The following is a 10,541-nucleotide window of genomic DNA, read 5'->3' on the forward strand; positions in this document are numbered from 1 at the left end:
GCTGAGCCGCGGGCAGGGCCGGGGCAGGCACCGAGCGGCCTTCGTGCGCCGGGCAGAGCGGGCGAGCGGCGGGGGCGGCGCCTCCGGTAGGTGCGGGAGCGGCGGCGCCGGGGCCCGAGCCCGGGCAAGGGGGTGGTTGCACGGGGCGGGCAGGGCCCGGTGCACGGCGGAAGGGGGCAAAACCCGGTGCACCGGGGAAAGGGGGCGGGCAGGGCCAGTGCAGTGGGAAAAGGAGGCAGGCAGGGCCCGGTGCACCGGGGAAAGGGGCAGGCAGGGCCCGGTGCACCGGGGAAAGGAGGCGGGCCGGGCCCGGTGCACCGGGGAAAGGGGCAGGGCCAGGTGCAGCGGGAAAGGGGGCGGGCAGGACCCGGTGCACCGGGGAGAGGAGGCGGGCAGGGCACGGTGCACCGGGGAAGGGGGCAGGCCGGGCCCGGTGCACCGGGGAAAGGAGGCGGGCAGGGCACGGTGCACCGGAGAAAGGGGCAGGGCCAGGTGCAGCGGGAAAGGGGGCAGGCCGGCCCCGGTGCACCGGGGAAGGGGCAGGGCTCTGTGCACCGCGGAAGGGGGCGGGCAGGGCCGGTGCACCGGTGCATGGTGGCGGATGCACGGGCAGGGCCCGATGCAAGGGGAAAGGGAGTAAGCKCGGCCCGGTGCACCGGGGGCAGGGGTGGGCGCGGGGCCCGCCGCACGGGAGAGATGGTTGCATGGGGCAGCAGGACCCCGTGCACCGGGGCTGGATGCGTGGGGCAGGCAAGCAGGGCCCGGTGCCCCAGGGGCAGGTACAAGCCGGTAGATGTGCTGCGGTGGCTGCTGCCGGGGACGGATGGAGAGAGCCCCCGGCTCTCCGGGAGCCCCCCGGGGAGAGCAGGGCCGTGCCGGGTGCCTCGGGTCTGCTTGGGGCATCCGGGAGGGTGGTGGAGCTGGGGTGGGCTGCGCCGGGTGCCGGGTGCTTGCATCCTTTGGGGCTTAGCTGGCAGAGCGGGGGCTGCCCTGAAGTCGCCCCCCTGCAGCCTGGCTGCGGCCTTGTCCCTTCTCCGGGGGCTGCCGGGCCGCCCCGTTTCCGCACCGGCGTGTCTCCGGCTGCACACGAGTCGGTGGCTTGTGTCGAGGCCGGGTTTTGTGTCACTGACTCGAAGGGCACTTTTTATAGGACGAGATAAAAGTGCTCCGTCTGCCGTTCCCATTTCCAGTGCGGTGCTGCCTGACCTGAAATCCGTCGTCTCCCGCCCCGCTCGGGGTGAGTGCCCTGTTGCGCGAGGAGAGACGGAAAGGGAAGTGGCGAAACTCCCGAGAAAGTCGTAAATGGGGAAGCTGCTTGGAAGTAAATAAACCCCAAGCGGTGGCGCCTGCCCCCTGGACCTGGCAGGGAACGCGAGGCGCGTTTTGCTGCAGCCCCTGTTGCGTGTACCACGATTGCAGCGGGTGTGTGCAGCAGGCTGGGCTCACGAGCAGAGCTTGTGTGGGAACGGGGGTATCGCTAGCTTGGGATGTGCGAAACCTCCAGCCCAAGCTCTGCAGGGCTGAAGGATCTCTGGGTTTGGGGCTGCATGCCAGGGCTTGCTTTCCTGGGCAGAAGTTCAGCTGGTTGAACTCTGTTGGCAGCCTGGGCCAAGGTGGACGCCGTCTCTCTGCTGACAGGCCAGCAGGTCTTCCCACAAGTGCCTCTTGGTTTTGTTCTGGCACCTCGGATGCAGACTGCACCCTGCGAGCCCTGCGCCGGCCCCTTGTCTCTCGGACAGCTGGCTGAGCGGGTCTTGCCCATGCGTCTGTAGCTCCTCGCTGTCCTGTGTCCCTGCCTCGTTCGGCCTCTCTTCCCACCTCCCCTGTGCCACCTGCACCCATTTTGGCTCCCGAGGACCTGATTCCCCGGGACAGGCAGCTCCTGTGCATAGCGGTGACACCGTGCCCCGGGGAGATGCGCAGGACAGAGGCTGCGGAGGCCGAATCCGTGCCGGTGGCCGGGGCGACGGGCGGAGGGCAGGCGCGGGCCTGGCCTTGCCGGCTGTCGGATGGGAGCAGGCTGCCGTCTGATGTCACTGCAGTGCATGGTGGGTAATTATGCACGTTGCAATGAAAATAATAAGGCCGGCTCCATAGCGGTGTCTAAAAATACTGCTAATGCGGAGTGCCTGCCGGGTGCCTTTGTTTGTCACCTTTGGGTGTTTGCTTTGAAGCTGGCCAGGCTGCAGGAGCTGTGCTCTGCGTCGGCAAGTCTCTCGGGCTGTGGTTTGGTTTAGCAGGTGCCCTGCAGCCCGTCTCCATCCCTCTGCTCGGGCGGCAGTGTGGGCAGGGCCAGGGCAGGTGTTGGCATGGGAGGTGGGAGCCGCCTGGGTGAATTTGGGAGGCTCAGGTGTGATTCCCCTCTGCGCAGAGCCGTGCTGCACCAGGAGTCGCAGTCGGGCTGCAGGGCTTTGTCACCCCCAGCCTTGCTTGGAGCTGGGGTGCTCTGACTGGTGGCTGTTCCTGTGTCCCAGGGACCTACCCTGATGTCCCCTCGCAGAGACATGCCCATGACCGTGCTAGCCTGCCCTCGGGTGGACTGGCAGAGGTCAGGGTTAGGGCCCATGCAGCATGGTCTGTCCATCGCCAGCCTTGTGCAGCCAGGTCAGAGCACCTTGTGGCTGCAGCTGCTGGGCCATCGCTTTGGAGCTGTCTCTGTGGTCTGTCCTGGCACTAGCAGGACAGGAACCCCTGGGTCTCTCACTGCTTTCTGGCTGAACAAAGGTCTAAGGGAGTGATGTGTGTTTGGAGTGAAGTGGTGTGATGGGTGGCACCTGGGCACTGGCCTTGGGCCGGAGCTGCCTGGGGTGACACAGCTGTGGTTTGCTTGAAGCCTCCTCTGCTACATGCCATCCCTGTCCTGTGGCCTGGGCACCCTGTGGGGACAAGGAAGGGACAGTGGCCTCCACCAGGCACAGGCTGGCTGCAGCCGCCAATGCCAGCGTGGGGTGCAGAGCAGGAGCTGGGTGCTGATCTCCGCTCCGTGGGCAGGCAGGCGCCCTGCCGTCTGGTATCTGTGCAGCGCTTGCTGCTGCTGTGGTCCCTCCATCTGCTGCCAGGAGCCGGTAGCTCTCCGCTGCAACGAAGGGAGAGGTTTGCAGGGGTGGTGAGAGCCATCTGGAGCCCCGGCTGCTCCAGCGACCGGCCTGGCATGCTCGCACGGGGAAGGCGGTGCACGGCAAGGCAGAAGCGGAGGGCTGGGAAGGGCAGGAAATGGTGAGCCTGTGCGCTCAGGTCTCGGAGCTGAGCCTCTTCCGCTTTGCACGCAGGGAGGTCACAGCAGCAGCCGGCTCTGGCTGGGGCTCCCCTCCTGCCGCCCTGGGCTGCTCCTCCTGGCTCCCGGTTGGTGCTCGTGCAGGGCTCTGGCTCCAGGCGTTGGTCATGAGAGCTGGGCCTGGTCCCCCTTCGCCTAGGAGCGAGCAGAGAGGCGTCACCCCGCCGTGCGCCCGGCCTGCGGCGCTGGGCTGCCGTGCCCTTAGGGTTGTGCTGCGTTACAGGGGCGCTGTGCTGGGCTCTCCCCGCACCCCAGTGCCGGAGGAGCATTGCCACTGCCTCTGCTCTTGCCAGGCACTAAATCTGACTTCTGAAGCAGCGCGTGGAAGTGACGTTCCCTTGAGCAGTGAAACATGCCGCCCCTACCTGACACGCTGTATGGCTCCCGTTTAGTGAGCACAGAACAAAGAACGGGGAAAGGAGACTTTGTAAATCCCCATTGATTTGCACAGTGGAAGCTGCTCGCTGTGTGTTTTGTGTCTGCCTGCCTGGGACCAGAGCTCTGTGCAGAGGAATTGATCAAGCTGTAAAACCCAGAGCCAGCTAATGAAATAGGGACTATAGATTTTTATTTTAAATGGAAGAGAGTTTAGGGGAGATTTAATTATCCCTGTTTTATGGACCTGTTAGAGGAATGAAATAACAGCCAGCAGGTAGGGCTTTGGCTTGCAGCACTTCTTCCAGGTGTGCAAAGAGCCGGTGAAGTCCTGCCACCCTGGGGCAGCGGTGTGGACAGAAGTGAAGTGGCCTGGAGTGGAGCAGGATGTGGCAAAGTCCTGCTCATCCTGTCAAAAGTCCCTGCTTCCCCATGGTGCCCATCGCTGGTCTGGGGTGGGAATATCTGCAAGGGGAGAAGCACACCGAGATGGTGCTGGGGCTGGAGACACGTCGTAGTGGGGTGGGCTGAGTTGGCCCAGCGCAGACTCCCGACCTGAATGAGGGCTGGTGAAGAACAGCTCTCCCTGTCCCTGCGGGTTGGCACAGACCCTTCCTCACGTTGGTGGATGTCAGCAAGTGCGGGAGCTCTGAGCTTGCTGTGCTGTCAGCTCCTCAGATGCAGCCCTACCTGGGTGTTTTCCCAGGGCTGTGGACACCGAGCTCCTGTTGAAGCCTGTGTACCTGTGCAAAGCGTGTGGGGTTTGTAAATGAGAGCTGCAGAGCGCTGGGATTTGCTGGGCTTAGATGTGTGTCCGACACAAGCTGTAATACTGTCACTACAGCCACTCCTACTGTGTGCATCCACTTCACGGTCACGTGAGCTTGGCCGCGGGGCATGGTTGGGGAGGTGGTAGCTGGGCAGCCAGCGGTAAGCAGCGCAGCACTAGTTTTTGGCAGAAAAGCAGGGAGCTTTTTGATGGTTTTGATTTCTCATCTCTGAATTGAAAAGCTGGTGCACAGCATTTTCCCTCGCATCTCTTGGCTCCCTGCTCAGAGCGAGCCGGAGCAACGTGGTTTGCCACCTGTCCTGTGCAAGGTGGATGGCTGGCCAAGGCATTTGCATACCCCAGGAGGTGCTGCAGCAGGCAGGCTCAATGGTTAGGGTGCCTGTTTGATGTGCGAAGCTTTTAGAGGCTGCTAAAATGTCCTAGAAAGCAGCTGATGCTGGGGAGCCCTCCTGAAGGCCCTGTGACATTGGCCTGGCAGGAACTCAGCAGTGCCAGGCCCCGAGCTGTGCACCCACTGAGCTGAGTGGGGACATGCCGTGGCTCCCCAGCACAAGCTGGTTCTGGAGGGGAGCAATGTGGATCTGTGTTGTCTGCTCACAAGGGTGTTGGGAGAAGCCAGCCTGCAAACTTCTTGGGCAATGTCACCCCAGGTGTTTTTCTTTTCCTTCATCCTTGCACCCGCAGGTCCTCAGTCTCCCATGGCCGGGGTGGGTGCCGTTTTCTGGAAGGGGGGAGCTGCTCTCTGGCAGCACACAGCGGAGGAGAGCGGACTGCGAGCCCATGTGCACAGAGGGCAGGGGTCCAGGACTGCCAGGCGGGAGGGTTTCATCCACTCTTGCGCCCCCATTGCTGCCACCTTGGCGCTTGGCTGACATCTGCCATATTTGTGCCCCTCAGAAGCAGGTGTGTGATATGGGATGTCTGGGTTTTCCAGAGAGGGGGTAGTTTGGGAGGACTCCCTGCTTTGCTGTGTGCACAGCAGAGGCCAAGGTGAGCAGTGTCTCCAGCAAGCAGTGCTCATGACAGGCCTTCGGTCTGGGGAATCTTATTTTCCAGCTGCATCCTGGTCCCTGGAGGTCTGGCTTCACCAGCTGTGGAGCTGTAGCTCCGGGCTTTCCTTGGCTACCCTGGAAAGCAGGACAAGGGTTTTCAGCTCGACTGTGCAGAGCAGAGGACTGGCCTGCGATGCTGTGTGCTAGCAGCAGCTTTTTCTTGGGTGACCCTGCATCACGGTGACCAAGGGCTCCAGCACCTCTCCCTGTCACCCACGGGAAGGGAGGGTTGGTGCTCTGACCCTTCCYTCCCCTGACCAGGCAGCCCTGAGCTACGATTCTCTCTGGCAGGTCGTCTTTTCCCTGCTGATCTGGTGGGGCTCGCTGGCTGCGTTTGCTCTTTGATCCAAGTATCTTAGTTGCTTTTTTTTCTGTGCCTGCACTTTGGGAAAGTGGTGAACAATAAAAATCTACCGGCAAAAGCTGTAGCAGAGGTCAGCCAGCTCCTGTGCCCCAGGCTGCTCTGTTGTCACTGCACAGTCGCGCTTTGTGCACAGGGGCTGTCAGCTTGGAAATCATGCTTTTTCTCTTAAAACCATCCCCAGGCACTGGCAAGGGGTTCTCTGTGAGTGATTGTATCAGGGAGATATTGTAGCAAGCTTCTTTTGTGCTTAAGGCAGTGGTCAGTGCCTGTTTCAGCGCATCTTGTAAGCAGCCTTTTGGCAATTTTTAAACCAAGGACAAAATGGTAAATCATTGCTGAAAATCACAAATTTCTGTGAGCTCCTTTCTGAAGATGATTATTGCAGGTTGTTGGTGTCCCTGCGGGCTTCTTAAAACACAAAACAAAACACCCAACCCAACTTCCTGATTGTCAGTAGTGTTTTCAAGAGACGTTTCATTTTGCTGAATGGTAACGAAATTGCTCTTTGCCATCCGCCAGCTTCTGGCTCTGCCTGTATCCTTTTGCTAGAGCCGCGAAACCAGACACTGCCGCTCTGCTCCGCTTCCTGTGCGACGGCAGAAGGGCCGCCACGAGTGCGGGAGGGGAGGCGGAGGGGTCCAGTCTGGGCCCAGCCGGCAGAGCAGCGGGGAAGGCGTCTGGAGCCCAGCTCCTTCTGCCCTTGGCCGCTTGCTTGGCAGACGCTATTAATACTGTCCGCAGCGTGTAGAGAGCGGGCTGGACTAGAAGGATGCGTGTGGAGAGGTGGCGGGTGAGCAGGGGACTCCCAGAGACCCAGTACGGGGATAGGCATGGGGTTGGATCCCTGCTCCTTGGGGTGGCTCTGCCAAAGGAGAGGTTGGGTCTCTTCATTTTAAAAAAGAGCTGTCTGAAAGGAGAACAAAAAGGTGAGGGGAAAAGGAGTCAGCAGTCCTTAACTGCTGTGTCTTGCAGTAGAAGAGGGCCTGGGGGGACTGTCCAGGCAGTAGGTCGGAGACAAACATGGCAGCATTAGCTTTTTTTTTCCCCCACCCACGTGTAACTGAGCTGTGGAACTCGCTGCTGCGGGACACCAGAAAAGACAGAGGTGTGCAGGGGTTCAAAGTGCTTGTGTCCATGGGAGGAGAGTCCACCACGGGCTGCACAGTACCCATTGYGGAAGGTCCTTTAGACTGTGAGGACGTGTATCTGTGGCAACAGCTGTTGAATGCTGGGCTGGATTGCCCCACGAGCTGACCCAGGATGTCTGCTTTTTAGCCTGCTGCAGGGAGGGAAGGGCAGTAGAGGACACTTCCCGTCGCTTGACGCTGCTGAGCTGCAGAGGTGCCCGAGCTGGATCTGGCTGCTGCACCAGCAACGTTCTGGACATGATATCCAGGTCACGCAGGTGTTTTGGGGTCAAATGAAGAAAGGTGGGGATATCTCTGTGGATTATTTACCCTGTCCTGAGAAAATGAAGACATGTGCAGGCTTGCTGTCTATTTGCAAGCCTTCTCCCTCCACTTTGAGCCTGCTGGATCGTTTCAGTCAAGACTGACAGTGTGGTAGCTGTCTCAGAGGTATTTGCTTGCTACAGGTTCTGGCTCATGGGGAGAAAGATGCTGTTAGCGCTCCCTCTGCAGTGCAGCTCAATCTTGCTATTAGACATTGGAGAATCCACGTGGGAGAGATCGACAGGAAACCAGGCTTCATCAGTTCCGCTGCCTGTGCAGCTACTTGTTCCTCATGTCAGCATCTTCCACGTGTGTGTGGCTGGAGGCGTTTGACGGGAGTGCTGTCATTCTGGGGGTGTGAGTGGGTGGCGTGTGATYGCAGCAGAGGCGTCCTGCCTCCCTTGCCAGCGAAGTTAACTTCACCGAGTTGCGCGGAGCAGGGAGGGAGCTCCTCGCCTCCTCCTCTCCCCAGGGGAGAAGCACTTGACCCTGTGGCATTTGTGACAGACCTTGGGTCGGATGGGGACACTCCTCCTGGCCCCTCTGCAACTTGGGAACTTCTGGGCACCAGCCTCTTCCCACTTGTTTGCCAGGCCTTGCGGAGGGCAGAGGAGGATCTGGGACCTCTCCCTCCCCCTGAACTTGAGGGAGAGGCCAGGGAGCGTGGATGCAAGTTGCCAGCAAGCTGGGGGAGAGGATGGGGAAGAGCATATCTCAAGGGGGAGATGTGCTCACACCACTCAAATCACCCCAGCTAATCCTGTGACAGACCTGACCTATATATGGGGCAAGGGAGRCGGCACATGTCTGCAGCAGCAGATGGTGTCTTAAAGAGCCTGGGCTCGTGGAGGCTTGAATTCTGCTGACCTCTGGCTCTAGCGAGGGAGAGGGTGGGCTGCCTATTCGCTGCGAAGTAGCTGAGTTCTGCCTGCAGAGTCCTCTGGGATGAGAGCTGGGCATGTGCAGCCCCCGCAGGCAGGGAGCTTTCTAAGGCTGCTGTGTGGTGCGGAGGGCTCAGCTTGCTTGAGATGTCACAGGTCTTGCTGGCCAGGGTGAGGGTCAGGCTCGCTGGAGGAGAGCGATTAGACAGACTCCACATCCCCTGACCTGGCCCAAAAGCGCTGACCAAAGCGCCTGTCAGTGGCTGGCCATGCTGTAGCACTGGAGGGGCGTCGCTCGGGCTCCTCGCCTGGCTCTTCCAGGCGAACACCATGTGGAAACGCTGTCACGCTGCCGGTCATCAGCAGCCAGCCTCTGTGCAGTGGCAGAGCTCCTGGACCCGGGGCAGTGCGATGTGTTGGTGGCTGTGTGCGCGGCCAGGTTCCCGGAGACAGTGTGGGGCAGGTGTTGGCTGAGCCGCTTCCACGTGCCCTAGTGCTGCAGCTGGACATGCAGTGCCCCCATCCTCGTAGGCACTGGCTGGGAAGGCCCGGCCTGGCCACTGCGGCCAYGTGTGGTGCCACACACAGCACAACTGGACCTGGCGCTGCCACAGGAACCGTCCAGCCTCACAAGCAGCACCGTCCTCGCATCCAGCCTTAGGTACTCGCATCTATCCGGCAGCGTGAGCGGCACCTCACCGGAGAGCTATGCTTCATTGATTGCTTCTCCCACTGCCGTCCTGAGGACATCGATAGCTGCTGGCAGTGGGGGAGCTGGTGATGCTGGCGTGGGTCAGGAGGGAGCGTCTGCACACACATCCATCATTTGTGGCCTCTGCCTGCAGCTGGGGCCTCGCTGCTTGTGCTGGGATCGGGCCATGCTCTGGCAGCCTTGTGAAGGTGTGGGACTGCCTCAGCCTGCAACCGATGGCAAGCTCGAAGTGCAGAGGGCCACTTTCCTCCTCATCCCTCTGGTCCCCAGGGCTTGAACCAGAGAGGTAGAGCGGACCCTGCGGGGTGATCGTGTCTGGGCTGCTGATTCAGTTGTGTCTGTCCCTTCCCAGGCTGCCTGTCTGAGCACACAGGTCTGACCCCGTTGGAGGTCTGCGGCATGTCCAGCTTTCTTGTCCCTGGCATGTCCCTTGCTCCAGGGGTCAGAAGCGGTTGACTGTGTGCTGTCAGCGGCGATGGCAGAGGGAGCAGCGAGGTGGTTTGCCCAGGGGGACTCTGCAGTGCCCCGGGGGAAGCCTTGTGGCTGATGTGGCTCATCCCTGTTCCTGGGTGTCTGGACTTGGGATGAGGAACTGAGACCCAGCAAACTGGCCTTGAGAGGAGCCTGGAGCGAGCGGGGTTGCGGGGCCGGGACAGGACAGACCTGAATCTGGCTGGTCATCGCCATGATGAGCTACTGGGTTGTTAAAACGCTGCCACTGATCTGAGGTTTTCTTTAAAGGGGTGATGTTACAAATTAATTAGCTCCCTTTTGGTTGTTAGCTCTTTAAAGCCTAGCTGTCAGGGGAGGGCTGTTTTATAGCCATTACATCAGGGCTGTCAGCTGGCTCACGCGCCTACCTTCGAATTTCTGACTGTGACTCGGGGAAGTTTGGCTTGGATGCAGCATCTGGCTTTCAGCAAAGCTTCTGCTTTGCGCTCTCCTGAGCGCAGGGGTTTGACTCGTGCTGAAGGATGCTCCTGGAGGCATGCGGGGAGCCAGTGGCACAGCCTCTCGGCGTTCAGCTCTCRGCGCTAGCCGTCAACCATGTGATTTGCTTCACTTACCTGCCGGTGCATCTCCTGGAGACACTCCTAGGAGTTCTGGCTCCCTATTTAATTCAGGGTAGAAAGCAGGAGGCTTTTCAGAAGCAGCAGGGGCTTGCTGGTGTCCAGAAATTCAAACTGGGTGGAGATGCCCTCAGAGTGGAGATTTCTGTGTGCCTGACAGGCGCTTGGTACAGGTGGCAGCTGGATGCCATATTAAACAGGAGAGGAGAAAGTTCTCTGTCGTCTGCTGTCCCAGGCTGGCGGAGAGTTGTTTGTCGCGTTTAGCTCCCCTCTTTCTGCGGCTTTTCCRTGCAACTTCGAGCGGTAACATGGCAGCGAAACCCCGAGGTGGCAGGGAGCGCGCGGGGACCCGGAGGCAGCACCTCGGCGCCCTCGCACCCCAGCGGAGCGCCCAGCGGAGCGGCCACACGCGCGGCGAGGCGAGGGGAGCCGCGAGGCCGGCCGAGGCGGGGGCTCGGCCGGGAGCCCCCCGCGGGAGCTGCAGGAGGACGCCGGCCCRTGAGTAAAGCGCCGAGGGCGGCCGCCGCGGAGCAGCCGGTAAGGTGCCGCGCGCGGGGGGCGAGGGCCGCGCC

General features: G+C 61.0%; 1 protein-coding gene across 2 annotated transcripts in view; it reads left to right on the forward strand.

Annotated features, from left to right (window-relative positions):
* Positions 1-23: 23 nt before the first annotated feature.
* RNF44 (ring finger protein 44) overlaps positions 24-10,541 on the forward strand; it is a 20,022-nt gene continuing 9,504 nt past the window's right edge. The window contains exon 1 of one of the 2 annotated variants that reach the window (XM_026063406.1): positions 24-86. The gene's annotated coding sequence lies outside the window, so the exon portion shown is untranslated. Of the gene's footprint in view, positions 87-6,595; positions 7,252-10,541 lie in introns of those variants that run through there. The other variant, XM_026063404.1, reaches the window with a different exon arrangement.

The sequence above is a fragment of the Apteryx rowi genome, unplaced genomic scaffold, assembly GCF_003343035.1.
Source record: "Apteryx rowi isolate R43461 unplaced genomic scaffold, aptRow1 scaffold_2, whole genome shotgun sequence".
Lineage (NCBI taxonomy): Eukaryota > Metazoa > Chordata > Aves > Apterygiformes > Apterygidae > Apteryx > Apteryx rowi.